This window comes from Pelophylax lessonae (genome assembly GCF_965119305.1).
Source record: "Pelophylax lessonae genome assembly, chromosome: 13".
Lineage (NCBI taxonomy): Eukaryota > Metazoa > Chordata > Amphibia > Anura > Ranidae > Pelophylax > Pelophylax lessonae.
In genome coordinates this window covers 13,856,536-13,867,485 of record NC_138780.1, presented here as the reverse complement: position 1 = coordinate 13,867,485, position 10,950 = coordinate 13,856,536, and positions in this window count along the sequence as shown.

Below are 10,950 nucleotides of genomic sequence, written 5' to 3'. Positions count from 1 at the left end.
GGGAGCGAGCTTCCGGCGGCACGCGCGGTGCCCACAAGGGGAGGAGTCCAGCGACGTAGACCTATGTCGCTGGACGATAACGAACCACTTTGCCGCAGTACGCTCAATGTGAGCGGTCGGCAAGTGGTTAAAGCAATAAGTTTGACGGACTGTTGCTATGGGTAATCCAGGGGAATCTACACTCAACAGCTCCCAAGGGGGCGGTGCTACACATCTTTGCCCTGGGCACTGGATAACCTTGCCCCGGCGCTGCCTTGAATGATCCTTTAACCTGTTTATAGAGGTGGCTTGTAAGGTTTGCCCAAACTATAATGAAAATATCAAAATTAGATCACAAACCACCCAATACATGTAACACAAGGAATGTAAAAAAATAAATATCTTTATTAGGTGCCAAAATAAAGAGAATTAAAAATGCAACTTTAAACTTTGCAAATCAAATACAATATCACACAACAGTACATCACACAACTCCTGTTCCTTAGAAAGTAGCTGTTGAAAGTTCCAATGTAAGGCTCCAAATATGAACTCTCCAATTGTCCAATATGTGCTGCTCAAGAGAGAAGAAATCACTGCTTGCATGGTTCATCATAGGGCATCCAAATGGATTCAAGCTTGGCATGATGACACCTTGTACATGGCTTTGTAAAGCCAATTTTCTCAAACAAGCAGGACAGGAAGTAATGAGAAATTTCTCCAAAGGAAGCAAAAGTTCATCTTGTGTAGAGTTTACTTTCAATTGATTGTGCTCTAATAATAAATTCAATTTGTTGATACCTACATCCCAAGTCACATGAAAAATACCAATTCCCTTGACAGGGATACTAGAAAGAGAGCGGGCTAAAGGGGACTTTTATGGTATCGTACCATAAAAGTCCCCTTTAGCCCACTCACTTTCCAGTATCCCTGTGAAAGCGAATTGGTATTTTTCTTGTGTAGAGTTTAGAAGAGTTAAAGCCTTTGAACAACATTTCTAATACTTTCTGCCTTGCTGTCCTGCTGAGGCCCACACCAACACATTCATTTTTATGGGAGTAGCAGGGACAGCAAGCAAGAGAAAACCTTCACACACAGAAATTAAACCTGCCGAAAATCTTACCTTTTCCCCATGCAATCCAACATGGCTTCAGTTAAGCCTGGATTTTTAAAATATCAAAGTTCAATACCTGTCTTGATATAATTGTTTGGCTAGATCGGTATTTTTCCATAGGGTACACCCTACACCCTAAAGTCTACAAATTTCCCAAGAACATTTGGTGGACACCACTAAGCCAGTTCAGTTACCACCCTTAGGGTGGGCTCCTGCTCCACATCATAGTCTTCAGTATGATTTGCAGCTTCTGGCTGTTGGCGTGTTGATGCAGAAATGATTCTTCTTGTTGAGTATTCTTCAAGGTTAACTTGGCAATGTCGTCCCCCCCCCAGATAACATATTGAATGTGCCTCATTCTATGTTGGAGATTTCTCCAGATTAGACAAGAATAGTTGGGTGAGAGCCCGTAGGATAATACAGCTGAACCAGCAGCTATCATGGTGTCTTCTCACATTGATCCTCCTTGAATGCCTAATTTTAAGTATCATTATGGATACTTGGACCCTTTAACAGAGGGGGCCAAGATGATCAGTGATGGAATTTTGTTAGCATTGATATTGGTATAGTTGATTCATATGGTGCAATCAATGTAGAAAGTAAGAGGATAGGAAGAGAAAGTAGTACAGGTAATACTGTGCAGGCATGCTTTAATGACACACAGTTGTTTAGCAAAATATAGGAGTAGCAAGCAACTATAGGAGAGGGGTCTTCTACTATGTGAGCTTACTGTCAAGGGACAAATACTTGCACAGCTAATGCTAATGGTTCAGCACACAGATGAACTCGGGCTAGTATCCAGCATGCACTGACACGTCGGCGCATCTGTGTGTGCCAGCGCGCATCTGCGCACATAATTGCATGGCGCAACCATAGGTTGCATGGCGCAACCTATCTAAAGATAACTATAGTGCAGTGATGGCAAACCTTGGCACCCCAGATGTTTTGGAACTACATTTCCCATGATGCTCAGTTACACCGCAGAGTGCATGAGCATCATGGGTAATGTAGTTCCAAAACATCTGGGGTGGATGTTCTTCAGCTTCCCCATGACCTACGTTCAGGGGCAGACTGGCAACTTTCTGGCCGGGGGGCAAGTAGAAACCATGGTGCAGCGACTCGGCCCCCCTTCCACTCTCCCTATTCCCGTTCTCCTCCTGACTCCCATTCCAGGCTGAAGCTCCACTCCAGATACTCTCTACTTACCGGCTAAATCCAGGTTCCCAACCTGGCCAGCAGGGGGCAGTTAGGGGGAGCTGGGACAGCTCGGTCGGGGCTGGCCGGGGGAGAAGAGTCTCCAGTGGGGCATGGAACCGGCCTCTGCTCAGAAACAGTTTACACCATCCATGCTGGGGGGGGGGGGGGGGGGGGCTGCGCTCGGTCCTTCATCCCGCACTCAGTAGGTCAGTGGGAGGGACTTTTTACTTCTCTTCACCAGGAGTCCTTTAGACATGTCTTTGGCAGAAGCAGTGCAGCCTTTTTATGGGGCATCAGAGCGGCCCAAGGGGCAATTTCCCCCCTGTTCCCTGGCCCAGTCCTCCCCTGCCTACGTTCCTGTGTTACTGCTTTTGCTGACTGATCTCTTGTTGCTGACCTGGTTAGTTCTTGACCTTGCTCTGTGGATTTTGGATACTGACCTCAGCTTGCCTCTGACTACCCTTTGCCTCCTTCCCTGGTGCTGACCTTAGCCTGCTACTGGATCTTGCTCTGACTGCTTCACTGATACTCACCTGGACCTGCTACCTGACCACACTTCTGTCTCACCATGTATGACCCTCGCTAACCCTGTCTATGTCCCTTTCCCTGGCAGTCATCTGCTATCAAGCTACCAACACCCGTGCTTCTTTGAACCTTGTACCTCTATCACCATATTCAGGGGTGCTCGGACAAGAGCCACAAGGGAAGCCTCCAACCAAGGTACGTGACACTTACAGTATAATCTAGATAGACAAGGGGTTGATAATGAAAGAGGGACAAATGTGCACCATATATGAGAGATATATGGAAATTACCAAGGAAATATATGAAAATATCTGGCTGTAGGGAGCTTTGTAGGTAGGTGTTCAAAGTTTAACCACATAACGACCACCTGCCGCAGTTTTATTGCGGCAGGCAGCCACTCCTGGGCAAAGCGACGTTATGTTACGCCACTCGCTCAGGAGACTCTAGGGGGCGAGCACGCGCCACCGGCGGCGTGCTCCTGCCCCTGTTTGTTAGCTGGGGAGCCACTGCGCGTGGCCGGTGGCCTCTGATGACCACCGGCCACTCACAATCTTCCGCAGCAGAGAGAGAAGGACAGACAGCTGATGTAAACACAGCCGTCTGTCATTCTCCCTGAAGTAATCACAGAGGCTATGTGATTCTGCTATATAGGATCGCATTTCTCTGTGATTACTTCACAAGCCACGCCCCCTGACAGTTAGAATCACGCCCCTAGGGACACATTTAACCCACTGATCACCAACAGTGTTAAAACCTTCCCTGCCAGTGTCATTACAGTAACAGTGCATATTTATAGCACTGATTACTATAGTAATGTCACTGGTCCCCCCAAAAGTGTCAAAAATGTCAGTCAGGGGTCCAATCTGTCCGCTGCAACGTCGCAGTCCCGCAAAAACAATCGCAGATCGCTGCCATTACTAGTAAAAAATAATAAACAATAAAAATAACAAATCTTTCCCGTAGTCAGTAAACGCAATAACTTTTGTGCAAACCAATCAAAACGCTTATTGTGATTTGTTTTACCAAAAATATGTAGCAGAAAACAGATTGGCCTAAAATGTTAAAAAATTTAGATTTTTTTAAATTTTTGGGGGGAATGTTATATATCAGAATGTAAAAAATATTGTTTTTTCTTTTTCAAAATTGTCGCTATTTTTTTTCAAAAATTAAAAATCGCACAGGTGATCAAATACCACCAAAAGAAAGCTCTATTTTGTGGGGAAAAAAGGACATCAATTTTATTTGGGTACAGCGTTGCATGACTGCACAATTGTCCGTTAAATTAACACAGTGCCGAAACGCAAAATATGGCCTTCTCAGGAACGGGGAAAAATCTTCCGGTCTTAAAGTGGTTAAAAATACACTCATTTAGAATTTTTTTTGTCGACGACATGTAGCTAAATAAATTTTGGCCTAAATATATGACAAAATATGAATATATTGGATATTTTTTAACTGTCAAAGTAGAAAATGTCAATTTTTTTCGCAGAATTTTCGCTCTTTTTTTATTAATATCGCAAAAAATGAAAAGCGCAGAGGTGATCAAATACCACCAAAAGGAAGCTCTGTTTGTGAGAAAAAAAGGACGCAAATTTCGTTTGGGTACGGCGTGGCATGACCGCGCAATTGTCAGTTAAAGTTGCGCAGTGCCAAGTTGCAAAAAGTGGTCTGGACGTTAAGCAGGAAACTCCTCCGGTCCTAAAGTGGTTAAACCTAAAGTATAGAACTAGCATTTTGAAGAGATTAAAAAAAAAGAGGCAGATAAGTCCAAGCTGGACTGAAGTGGTACTGGTCTGGTAGAGTACTAATAATCGAACAGGAATAAAAAGATCGTGAGAATTAGCATGCATAGGGAAGATCATCAGATAGAATATTTTATAAGATGAAGACAACAGGATGTGAAAAAGTCTTCTTGATTTTGATGTTTTAACCAGATATAAAAGCCTATCTGATGGGTGCCCCTTTTTGTCTTGATCATTACCAAAGATCTGTCCGGCATAGGTGACTCTATGGATAACCTTACTATTGCTAGTAAAGCTCTCTGGCTTCTTTGACCACAGAAGCCCCCCCACTACGTCAAAGTAGGGGCACCATCGGGGGGGTAGGGGACGATGTTGGAAAAGTCACACAGAAAGCAGTTTACTGTTTGGTAACTGACATTCTAAAAGAGATGTGGCATGGTCCATCCTGGTATTATTAGATTCTTTTGGATCCAACATAGGTTGCATTTTACCCTAAAACAGAAGAGCAGAACATTATTAATATCATTGATTTGCAGATCAAAAACTTTTGTGGTTATCATAAAGAAAAGTTCAGAAGGCACACGGTCATGAAGTAACAGTGGAGTTATTTTGTAATATGCAATATTAGTATAAAAATAGCTGAAAGATGGAATTTGTTACCAATAACAGGATTCACCCTATCATTCTTCCTACAGTACCGGAATTATGACATTTATGGCGCTTTTCCACTGCATGGAACCGTACCGGTTCGGCACGCTTTTGTGCTTTTCCACTGCTGGTACCGCATGGTATAGGGTCGGAACGGTTTGGTACGGTACGGCTCTGAAAAAACAGTACCTACTCGATTGTGGTTCCAACAGGTACCAAACTGGTACCATATCCCACAATCCTTTGCATGCAGTCACTACTAGCCACTGATTGGTCAGAGAATCCAACCCACCCCGTTGTTATCCCACCCACTTAACTTTAGTACTACTTTAGTGGAAAAGCAAACCTATACCGTACCGTACCGACACTATACCATGCGGTACCAGCAGTGGAAAAGCAAACCGGGCCAAGCAGAGCCGAGTAGAGCCGAGCCGGTACTAGCCGGTACTTGCAGTGGAAAAGTGCCATTAGACACTGATTGGTTGCTTCAGGCAATTTTCTTTTGGAGACTTTTCACCGCGAGGCTTATAATGCAAGAAACTCTTACTTCATGGCAGAGTATGATGTTCCAAGGTCGTAAAAGTTACTCACACTGGATTCACTACAGATGTGTGAGTGATCACATATCACCAAGTTGATTTTTGAAAAAGAGATTCAAACAAAAAGCAGGAGGTCTATTTTCATGAGGAGTGACAGCAAAAAGCCTGAATTCTTGTTCTAGTATCTTCAATTTATCAAAGGTTTGGCACAGGGATCCTCAAACTACGGCCCTCCAGATGTTGCGGAACTACACATCCCATGAGGCATTGGAAAACTCTGAGATTCACAGACATGACTAGGCATGATGGGAATTGTAGTTCCTGAACAACTTGATGGCCATAGTATGAAGACTCCTGCAAAAGACTAAGGCAGCTGAAGCTGATGGTTAGCTAAAAAAGCATTTTTTATCTACAGCTTTAGTTACATTACTTACCTGTAAGGAACTATGTCCCACGATGTTCAGGCTGCTGGATTCTGTAAAAATCTTCACTACAGGGCTGTCCTATCCTCTTCATGCTTATGAACTTAATTGAAAGTCTGCCCTTTCCACTTCCTGCTGCTAAATGTTACTGCAAGGCTTCCCTGTCATCTCCCTGTTGCTGAACCTCCCTACAGGGCTGTCGTGCCCTCTTCCTTCTGCTGAATTTCACTGCAGGACTGCCCTGTCCTCTTCCTGCTGATGAACTTCCCCACAGGGCTGTCCTGTCCTCTTCCTGCTGATGAACTTCCCCATAGGGCTGCCCTGTCCTCTTTCTGCTGATGAACTTCCCTGCAGAACTGCCCTGTCCTCTTCCTGCTGCTGAATTTCACTGCAGGACTGCCCTGTTCCTGCTCCTGAACTTACCTTCAGGGCTGCCCTATTCACCTCCTGCTGCTGAATTTCACTGCAGGGCTGCCCTGTCCTCTCCCTACTGATGAACTTTCCTGAAGAGCTGCCTTGTCCTCTTGCGGCTGCTGCATTTCACTACAGGACTGCCCTGTCCTCTTCCTGCTGATGAACTTCCCTGCAGGGCTGCCCTGTTCTCTTCTTGATGCTGAACTTCCCTGCAGGACTGCCCTTTCCTCTTTCTGCTGCTGAATTTCACTGCAGAACTGCCCTGTCCTTTTCCTGCTGCTGAACTTCCTTGCAGGGCTACCCTGTTCTTTTCCTTCTGCTGAATTTCACTGCAGGATTGCCCTGTCCTTTTTCTGCCGCTGAACTTCCCTGCAGGGCTGCTCTGTCCTGTTCCTGCTGCTGAACTTCCCTGCTGGGCTGTCCTCTTCCTGCTGCTGAACTTCCCTGCTGGGCTGTCCTCTTCCTGCTGCTGAACTTCCCTGCAGGGCTGCCCTGTGCTCTTCCTGCTGCTAATTTTCCTTCACTGTGGGGGTTAACAGCTTCAGGTATCTAAACTCAACTGCATTAAGATGATCCCATAGGGAACACACTCCCTACTGCCCTCTCCTACATTGAGAAAAGTTTTTTTCACCAATGACACTGCTTGTAACATAATCTGTGAATGGGGGAGAGTCTGATAAATCAAATGGTTCTCTCCCCCATTATCAGTATGCCTGGGTCATCATTTGCAATGTATCCTGCTCATGTAATCATGCACTTGTCAATTTCATCTCCCCATTGGTTAATGAAGTCCTTGTTCAATTAAAAGATCAACTGGTTGGTCCGGGCATGGAAAGTCCAGGGCTAAACATGGGCAAAATATGCCTATATCTTTGGGTCTTCTAATGCAGTTTTCCTCAAAGGGAGGACTCTGCTTATCCACGTCTTCATCATAAGCTAAGCTTGGTGTGTCTAGATCAGCCATTCTCAACCAGGGTTCCATGGAACTCTAGGGGTTTCTTGAACTGTGGCTCAATGACTGCCCATTTGATGATGTCTACATAAATCTGGGGCCAGCACCACTTGGCAGAGCCAGTTTCATGACACCAATGACCTTTTTAGCTGTCTGTAGGTGGCCTTTTGACCACCACTGTAAGTAGGACATTTTCCCACTGGCCACCAATTTATTGATTTTAGCAGGTGTTCCCGAAGATCTAAAAATTATTTCAAGCTTTTCTCTGGGGTAGGCTGCTCTATATTTTTTTTTAATACAGCTTGAATGGTTGAAGGTAGATACTCAAAAACATGTAAGAAATAATTCTGCAATATAATGATAATTCTTACCGTATGAAAAAAAGTAAAGGGAACGGGATTACCTTGTTACTTTTACGTAGATAGATAAAACAGCCGATGATTATGATGATGAATATGCAACTACCGGCGGTTGCCACAAGGATGATCATTTTATCTTCACTATCTGAAGTAGACTCATGTGATGTTCTCTTCTCAACAGACGTTTCTACATTTGGTTCTGTTACATAAATACAGTATATCCTCAAAATTAATATTTTTGACAAAACACATGATAGACATACACATAGACAATACATCTCTAAGAAACTGAGGTTTCATTTAATGCAGAAGGTATAGATATTTTTACATAGTTACATTATTCCATATTGGACCGATGGAAGTATGCATCTTCCATAGCTGTGGCATTCCATGGAAAGCTTGAAATCCCTGTAGTAGGCATCTCTACTCCAGTGGTCTCCACTAGCTTCCATGTCCTGTGCCGAATGGCCATCCTGCTGCATTGTGAACGCTGGTCAGCTTGGAATGGGCACCATTCAGAGAACGCTTTGTATTTTCTCAATATATGCAAAGTGTTCTCTGATTGGATGAAATGGAGAGGTGGGGCAGTAACGTCCTGCCCTCCACCCCGTCCAATCAGGGAATGCTTTGCATTCATTGAGAAAATGCTAAATGCAAAGCCAATATCCAGCCATATTAAACATTAGCAACTGTCAGTTCTTTGGTCTAGCATGGCATGCATGTAAAATCCTAATTCTTGGGCTGTATTCTTGTGCTACCTATTTTCGTTTAATATTTTAAATAAACCCCTAAACATTTTTAATATTTTTTGAATCAATGTTTTCTGGCTTTTGCCAAGGGTGAAGATGGAGAACTTTTTTTTTGGAATAAACCACGAAATATCAACTTTTAAAAAAAAAAAAAATTAAATTTATTTTGAATCAATGTTTTTTGCAATTTGCCAAGGGTGGAAATTTTAGAACTTTTACAGAATAAACCACTAAATATCAACATTTTTAATATTTTAAAGTTAATTTTGAATGAATAATTTTCGGCATTTTCCAAAAGGTGGAGATGGAGAACTTTTTTTTTCAGAATAAATCACAAAATATCAACTTTTTAAAATATTTTTTTAATGTATTTTTTTGGGGCATCTGTCATAGTTGGGGATGAGGACATTTTTCAGAATAAACTACCATACATCAACATTTTTAATATATTTTAAATTCATTTTGAACCAATATTTTTTGGCATTTTCCAAGGGTGGAGATGGAGAACCTTTTTTCCGGAAAAAATCACTAAATATCACCTTTTTAAAATATTTTTTTAAATTTATTTTTTTGGGGGCATTTGTCATAGTTGGGGATGGGGACATTCTTCAGAATAAACCAAACATCAACATTTTTTATATATTTTAAATTCATTTTGAATCAATATTTTTTTTGCATTTCCAAAGGTTGGCCATGGAGAACCTTTTTTGGAAACCACTAAATATCAACATCTTTATATTTTGTAATTCATTTTGAATCAATGTTTTTTTGGCATTTCCCAAGGGTGAAGCTGGAGAACTTTTTTTCGGAATAAACCAGGAAATATCAACTTTTTAAAAATATATTTTTTTTAATTTATTTTGAAACAATGTTTTTTGTAATTTGCCAAGGGTGGAAACTTTAGAACTTTTACAGAATAAACCACTAAATATCAACATTTTTAATATTTTAAAGTTAATTTTGAATGAATAATTTTTGGCCTTTTCCAAAAGGTGGAGATGGAGAACTTTTTTTTCGGAATAAATCACAAAATATCAACTTTTTAAAATATTTTTTTAATGTATTTTTTTGGGGCATTTGTCATAGTTGGGGATGGGGACATTTCTCAGAAGGGCCATGGAGAACTTTTTTTGGAAACCACTAAATATCAACATTTGTAATATTTTTTAATTCATTTTGAATCAATGTTTTTTTTTTTTTTTGCATTTTCCAAGGGTGGAGATGGAGAAATCTTTCAGGATAAACCACCAAACATCAACATTTTTAATATTTTTAAAATTAATTTTAAATCAGTGTTTTTGGTATTTGCCAAGGGTGGAAATTGAGAGATTTTTCAGAATAAACCACTAAATATCAACCTTTTAAATATTTAAAATTATTTAGAATCAGTGTTTTTGGCACTGGCCAAGGGTGAAGATGGAAACACTTTTTCCAGAATATGCCACTAAACCTCAACATTTCTAATATGTTTAATACATTTCAATGTTTTTTTGGTATTTGACTTTCTAAGCATTGGGGTAACTGTTGCATTTATTTGGCTTTATTGTGATGATGAACTCTAAATGGCATCTTTGCCTAGTTGAGGTTGAATAAAGACAACAGTCCATCCAGTTCAACCTGTGGAGGTGTGTGTGGACATATTAATTTCCCATACCCCTGAATGTTTTGATCTTGAAGATGTACTCCAAAAGTCTTTTAATAGTAGCCATACTCCCCGCAGTTACCACCATTTGTGGAAGAGAGTTCCACAATCTTATGGACCTTACTGTAAAAAAACCCTTCCTTAGCCTGAGGTTAAATCACTTCTCCTCTAGTCGCATTGTATAGCCTCGTGTCCTCTAACATTCTTTGCGACTGAATTGTTTTTTTTTCTATGCTGAGATTACCGTTGAGGTATTTGTAAATCACTATCATGTCCCCTCACAGTCGTCTCTTCTCTAGAGAGAATAAATCAAGCGCTTGTAAATGCTCTTCATAATTTAGGTCCTTCAATCTCCTAACTAGCTTAGTTTCCCTTCTTTGGACTCTTTCCAGTTCCAGCACATCCTTTCTGAGGATCGGTGACAAGAACTGAACAGAGTACTCCAGATGTGGCCGGGATGTGGCTAGGGAGAATAAATTAAGTGCTTGTAAAGGCTCCTCATAATTTACGTCCTCCAATCCCCTAACTAGCTTAGTTGCCCTTCTTTGGACTCTTTCCAGTTCCAGCACATCCTTTTTGAGGATCGGTGACCAGAACTGGACAGAGTACTCCAGATGTGGCTGGGATGTGGCTAGGGAGAATAAATGAAGCGCTTGTAAACACTCCTCATA